This window comes from Schistocerca nitens, chromosome 9 (assembly GCF_023898315.1).
Source record: "Schistocerca nitens isolate TAMUIC-IGC-003100 chromosome 9, iqSchNite1.1, whole genome shotgun sequence".
NCBI classification, from domain to species: Eukaryota; Metazoa; Arthropoda; class Insecta; order Orthoptera; family Acrididae; genus Schistocerca; species Schistocerca nitens.
This window is the reverse complement of record NC_064622.1, coordinates 105,949,940-105,957,266: the sequence shown is the minus strand read 5'-3', so window position 1 is coordinate 105,957,266 and position 7,327 is coordinate 105,949,940. Positions and strand designations below refer to the sequence as shown.

At 43.8% G+C, this 7,327-nt stretch overlaps 1 pseudogene; it reads right to left on the bottom strand.

Annotated features, from left to right (window-relative positions):
- Nucleotides 1-5,419: 5,419 nt before the first annotated feature.
- Nucleotides 5,420-5,537, bottom strand: LOC126204620 (5S ribosomal RNA; annotated as a pseudogene).
- Nucleotides 5,538-7,327: the final 1,790 nt, after the last annotated feature.

Genomic DNA, 7,327 nt, shown 5'->3' with positions numbered 1-7,327 from the left:
CAGAGTGTAGATGAATCTCAGATAACAGCACCAGACGATCAAAGTAGCTTTTCTGCAAACCAAAGATAGATTAAATGAAATTACGATGAAGAAATATTGTCTTTAAAGAGTGAAATAAGAATCACAAGCAAGAGCAGCTGATGAAGATGAGTCTTTCCTGATCTCGCTCATTCCCTCTTTCCAGAAGTACAATCACAAACAAAAGGTGTTGTTGAAAATAGAAGTTACGAACACTTCTGTCAGATTCGAGCAGCCTCAACGGGTTTCAAACCGCAGGTCAGGAATGTTTCAGCACATATCACCAAATACGCAGCAGATACATTCATCCACTTGTGCATGAGCCCAACAACAAAAAAATGGCTCTGAGCACTATGGGACTCAACTGCTGAGGTCATTAGTCCCCTAGAACTTAGAACTAGTTAAACCTAACTAACCTAAGGACATCACAAACATCCATGCCCGAGGCAGGATTCGAACCTGCGACCGTAGCGGTCCTGCGGTTCCAGACTGCAGCGCCTTTAACCGCACGGCCACTTCGGCCGGCAGCCCAACAACAAGACATACCTACAAGTGGTACATTCAACACAGCTGAGAAGTCAGCCAGTTGCTGAGGTCAACGACATGGCCATGTTCAATCAGTCACCTGCAGTGGCTAAATCCACACCTGCGGCGAGTCCTCTGATTTCGCCACAGCTGATAAATTCACAGGAATCCTCTTACTCACAAGAATCAACTAATACTTGTGAATTGTTGTAGTTGGGATACTCAGATGTAAACTGTGTCATTATGTAAGATATGGTTCAACAAATATGAAATGTAAGGTTATAAATAAACATGTATTTCTTAACTGAATGTAACAGACAACCATTCTTACACTCCTACCCATTTTCTCATTAGGCAGTATCCTGATGTGATACTTTTGTGCCCCTCATGCACAGCAGTTCATCGAAAGAGATTTTAGACACATATAAGCAGCTGAGGAAGTTTTCGGAACTCTCATATAAATCCTTGAGCAATATATGAAATTGCCCCTTAAGTCGTCGTTTGTTGACAGTTCGTTAGACCCAGTGTAGTCGATGCTGTCTTCTTTTTCGATTTATGGTATAAATAGCTACGCATCACAGTTGTTGTGCATTCATCTTCATTAATAGCTACCCATCAGCTGACGGTCGCATGCACGTTCCCAAAAGCTGTCTAATGTCTGCGTTTATTCGCCGATATTTCTGTCGGCCACCTACTGTCGGAGGTGTGCACCCAGCCTAGTATGTCCTTCTACCTGTTTGTCCCAATTGTTTTTCCCACTAAAAAAATTAAGTCGTAATATTCAGCTGGTTTCAAACAGACTTCCCTTTTTGTGCAATGAGAGACTACCGTATGACTTTTTATTTCTTTCTTTATTACACAATACAAAACAATATAAAGATACAAACAAAACCCACAACCTTAAATAATTAGTGGGTCTATAGAGGGTGTTACAAAAAGGTACGGCCAAACTTTCAGGAAACATTCCTCACACACAAATAAAGAAAAGATGTTATGTGGACATGTGTCCGGAAACGATTAATTTCCATGTTACAGCTCATTTTAATTTCGTCAGTATGTACTGTTCTTCCTCGATTCACCGCCAGTTGGCCCAATTGAAGGAAGGTAATGTTGACTTCGGTGCTTGTGTTGACATGCGACTCATTGCTCTACAGTACTAGCATAAAGCACATCAGTACGTAGCATCACCAGGTTAGTGTTCATCGCGAACGTGGTTTTACAGTCAGTGCAATGTTTACAAATGCGGAGTTGGCAGACGCCCATTTGGTGTATGGATTAGCACGGGGCAATAGCCGTGGCGCGGTACGTTTGTATCGAGACTGATTTCCAGAACGAAGGTGTCCCGACAGGAAGACGTTCGAAGCAATTATTCAGCGTCTTGGGGAGCACGGAACATTCCAGCCTATTACTCGCGACTGGGGAAGACCTAGAACGACGAGGACACCTGCAATGGACGAGGCAATTACTCGTACAGTTGACGATAACCGTAATGTCAGCGTCAGAGAAGTTGCTGCTGTACAAGGTAACGTTGACCACGTCACTGTATGGAGAGTGCTACGGGAGAAACAGTTGTCTCCGTACCATGTACAGCGTGTGCAGGCACTATCAGCAGCTGATTGGCCTCCACGGATACACTTCTGCGAATGGTTCATCCAACAATGTGTCAATCCTCATTTCAGTGCAAATGTTCTCTTTACGGATGAGGCTTCATTCCAACGTGATCAAATTGTAAATTTTCACAATCAACATGTGTGGGCTGACGAAAATCAGCACGCAATTGTGCAATCACGTCATCAACACAGATTTTCTGTGAACGTTTGGGCGGCATTGTTGGTGATGTCTTGATTGGGCCCCATGTTCTTCCACCTACGCTCAATGGAGCACGTTATAATATTTTCATACGGGATATTCTACCTGTGCTGCTAGAACATGTGCCTTTACAAGTACGACACAACATGTGGTTCATGCACGATCGAGCTCCTACACATTTCAGTCGAAGTGTTCGTACGCTTCTCAACTACAGATTCGGTGACCGATGGATTGGTAGAGGCGGACCAATTCCATGGCCTCCACGCTCTCCTGACCTCAACCCTCTTGACTTTCATTTATGGGGGCATTTGAAAGCTCTTGTCTACGCAACCCCGGTACCAAATGTAGAGACTCTTCGTGCTCGTATTGTGGACGGCTGTGATACAATACGCCATTCTCCAGGGCTGCATCAGCGCATCAGGGATTCCATGCGACGGAGGATGGATGCATGTATCCTCGCTAACGGAGGACATTTTGAACATTTCCTGTAACAAGTGTTTGAAGTCACGCTGGTACGTTCTGTTGCTGTGTGTTTCCATTCCATGATTAATGTGATTTGAAGAGATGTAATAAAATGAGCTCTAACATGGAAAGTAAGCGTTTCTGGATACATGTCCACATAACATATTTTCTTTCTTTGTGTGTGAGGAATGTTTCCTGAAAGTTTGGCCGTACCTTTTTGTAACACCCTGTATATGATACAACATAATTCAGCAGCATTGTTACATTAAAATTTTCTAGAACTGGCATCTCTATGAGCAAGATTAATCTATTCCATTAACCTATTCTATTTCGAAGCTAATCTACTCTGCAGCGATTACAGTTGTGCCAGTTTATGTCTAAGCCTACTATTGTGGCCTGCTCACCGAGCTAAACCCAGTGAGCGTGCCCCTGGCACTGGGCTGGCCTTGTTGGTTTAGTCGCTGCAGACCTACTTAGTGTGGTTAGTGTTCTATACTACCGAATACTACTGCTAATTTCTAGTACTTAAGGTAAGAGTGCAATTGTTTTTGCCTGCGAGGTGACGCACCCGCTGGCCTAGTCCAGTAGTGCAGAGGATTCCAGTCGTAAGAGCGACTGGCCAGTTCCGCACCCGGTGGTATGGGCGGGTACATCTCAGTCTATTTCGGGTTTGCCGTTAACCATTTTGGTTCCTTATGAACTCCCTCAAAATCTTCTGTGATACCTCGTTTGTCAGAATGTTAAGGACATTAAAGGTATCGGTACATAGTATTAGGGCGTAAGTGTCGTTGTTCGGTAATTGTATTCTTAAGTCATGCGCCATATCATCATATAACAAGCAGTCATAGATAATGTGCTCAGGTGTACCGTCTTGAGCGCCACAGTCACACGCTGGTGTAGCTCTTTTTCCAAACCGACGTGGATAAGTCGGGTGTGGCCCACGTCCTGTGAAAAAGTACTGTAATCCTCTACTTGGCTCGAAGTAAGTCATCCCAAGTCATTCCTTGATGTTGAGCAGCAGTTGGAAGATCCTTCTGCCAGTTTCTTCATTTTCCCAAGATTGTTGCCACAACTCCCCCCCCCCCCTTCTTTTAGCAGCAAACTTGTCACCTACCTGCAACCCCAAGGTGTCTCTAGTCCTGTCTATCTTTTCTTTGGAAACCCAGTACCATGCTACCTGTCCTCGTATCTTTATATCTAGTGGACATAATCCCATTAGCACCAATAGAGCACCCCCAGGAGTTGTTCTATATGCCCCAACAGATCGCAGAATCATGTTTCGCTGCACGCTTCTCACAGTGATGGCTGGCATCACCCTCGTGAGCCTGTGTGCCCAGACCCCACAAGTATATTCTACTATTGATGACAAGATGCTGTTATGATAAGGCTTGATTAATGCGGGTGGCAGGTGAAATCTCTTATGTCCTATGTTGTTTAGATTATTTAGAGCTTCTAGGGCTCGTTGTGTTGTGGTTTCTACGTGGGACGTGTAACTCCATTTTTCATCTATGATGATTCCTAGGTATCGTGCCTCGCGGCCCCGGAGAACTGGTGTTCCTTCTATTCTTACTGTGGGATTCGTGATCAGACTGCCTTTTAGAAGATATGTCGACTTATGCAGTGCAGCCTTCATTTTGGCAATGACTTTATATAAAACAAATGTTCTCGAAAGTTTTCTCTCTCAAAATACAAGTAATAGCGAGATCTGTTGGGAATGTGTTGAACGATCGGTCGCGAAATGGAAACCACAGTGAAAATTAAAACTTTTTTATTTGCAAGTTTGCTGCACCTTCCAGCTGGCTCTCTACATAGTCCCCGCTACGACCTAGAAATCTACCATAGGGTTGTACCAACTTTCCAACGCACTCGTCATAGAAGACAGGTTCCTGTGCTTTCTGACTATTTTCTACTCTGGACTGCAGCTAGTCCTCTGTGCCAAAATGTTGTCTTCATAGCCAACGGTTCATCTGAGCAAAGATGAAAATCAGAGGTAGGCAGGTCCAGGCCGTACAGTGGGTGATCAAACACGTCCCTTCGAAAACGCTGCAGGGGCGTCCTCATTGCCCTTGTAGTGAGCGGTTGAGAACTGTTACAAAGAAGGAACTGCATAACAGTTACGTTATGTGGGGTTGCATGAAATCGAGGGAAATCTGTCGGCAGGCACTCAGACATGCTGGGAGACACTATTTTCTAGGCATCTTCATGCGCTCACTGTGCGCCCAGAACTGAGAAGAGCTACGTGACACTGTCTAAGGACATGCAAAGCTTTTCCGGATTTTCATAGTGGTTTGCATTTCGTGACCGATCGTTCCTTACTTTCCTAACAGCCCTCGTACAAATGTTCTTCATGTATAAAATAAGACTTGCCAACATATAAACTAAATAACTAAAACCAAACTCCTCCCGAACAGGCCATGAAGGCCCAAAGGTACTGACCGGCCGCCGTGTCATCCTCACCCAACAGGCATCACTGGATGCTGATACGGTGGGGCATGTCGTCAGCACACCGCTCTCCCGGCCATATGTCAGTTTCAGAGACTGGGACCGCTACTGCTCAATCAAGTAGCTCCTCAGTTTGCCTCACAAGGGCTGAGTGCAGCCCGCTTCCCAACAGCGCTCGGCAGACCGGGTGGTCACCCATCCAAGTGCTAGCCCAGTCCAACAGCTCTTAACTTCGGTGATCTGACGGGAACCGGTGTTACCACTGCGGCGAGACCGTTGGCTTGCAGACACATAGCTACGTTACATGATTTACCAATCAAAGATACAAACTTAAAAGGAATTTTTTCTTTTTGAGAAGACAGGAGGAACGACCTGGTTCACTTGCTAAAATAAATAAATAAATAATTCTTAAGCCGAGATCGCATACGTATTTCTTTACACCAAACAACTGGTTGAGACAGACTTTGCTGTCATCTTGAGGTCTTAAAAACCTTTTCGTTATGAAACCTGTTCATTTTAAGTTCAATTTCATGTCAGGTTGTCATGTTGATAAAAAACAGTACAGTGTAAAAGATTTGTCATAACTAAAGTATTTAAAAACATAAAGCACTTGGTGAGTCACCTAACGTTACCGCTGGATATATTTCGTAAACCACCACATCAAGTACTGACGAACCGATTCCACAGACCGAACGTGAGGAGAGGGGCTAGTGTAATTGTTTAATACAAACGATACAAAAATGCACGGAAGTATGTTTTTTAACACAAACCTACGTTTTTTTTAAATGGAACCACGTTAGTTTTGTTAGCTCATCTGAACATATAAACAAATACGTAATCAGTGCCGTTTGTTGCCTGTAAAATGTTAATTACATCCGGAGATATTGTAACTTAAAGTTGACGCTTGAAACCTCCGACGTTTAGTTGCGTGTTGTAACAAACACGGGCCACGGTCGGCGAGCAGCATCTGCAGGGACATGTTTACGATGACGACCGTGTTTACGAGTGTGGCTGTACTGCACTGCTGTGGTTTGGTGTAGCTGTCGCAGTGTCCGCATGTAGCGCTTGCTGCTATTGTTATTCTGCATTCGTCTCCGCACGCAGACCAACTGTAGTGCACCGTGTTACCAGACGTCTGTGATAGTGTAGTGTTGTAGGAACTGTGACCATGGTGTATTCGAACTCTGAAAAGGCGGAGATGATACTCATCTATGGCGAGTGTCGACGAAATGCAGCTGAAGCCTGCAGGGTGTATGTAGAACGGTACCCGGACAGAGAGCATCCAACGTGCCGCACATTGCAAAACATCTACCGCCACCGTTCCCTTTGGATCCCTACATAATTCGGTGCTCTCCGATACACACGATCGAACAGCGGAGGAGTGGTACTCAAGCGTCAACTTTAGGTTACAATATCTCCGGATGTAATTAACATTTTACAATGCAACAAACGGCACTGAATACGTATTTGTTTATATGTTCAGATGTGCTAACAAAACTAACGGGGTTCCACTTTAAAAAAACGTAGGTTTGTGTTAAAAAACATACTTCCGTGCATTTTTTTATGGTTTGTATTAACCAATTACACTAGCCCCTCTCCTCACGTTCGGTCTGTGGAATCGATTCGTCAGTATTTGATGTGGTTTACGAAATATATCCAACGGTAATGTTAGGTGACTCACCCTATATATATATATATATATATATATATATATATATATATATATAGAGGCACCCACTTGCCTTTCTCATACTGTGGCATCAAGCAGTCAGGCCTGCAAGATGAGTGGATTGCCAAGCGAGTGGATTCTTCCTTAATTTATCGAGTAACATGAATTCTCGTATCTTACTATTTAGTTACAAATTATCCTCCTGTATGAATAACACGCAACGGAAACACGCATGTGACTATCAGTGATTTATAGAAATCTGACTGTACACTACGCACTGGCAATACCACATTTACATTTTGTCTTTGATTTAACGGCTTTTATATAAATTCGGGACATTATGACAACATACAATTCAATGAAAAAGGCCATCAATCTCTTTCTTTTCACTATCTGATTTAT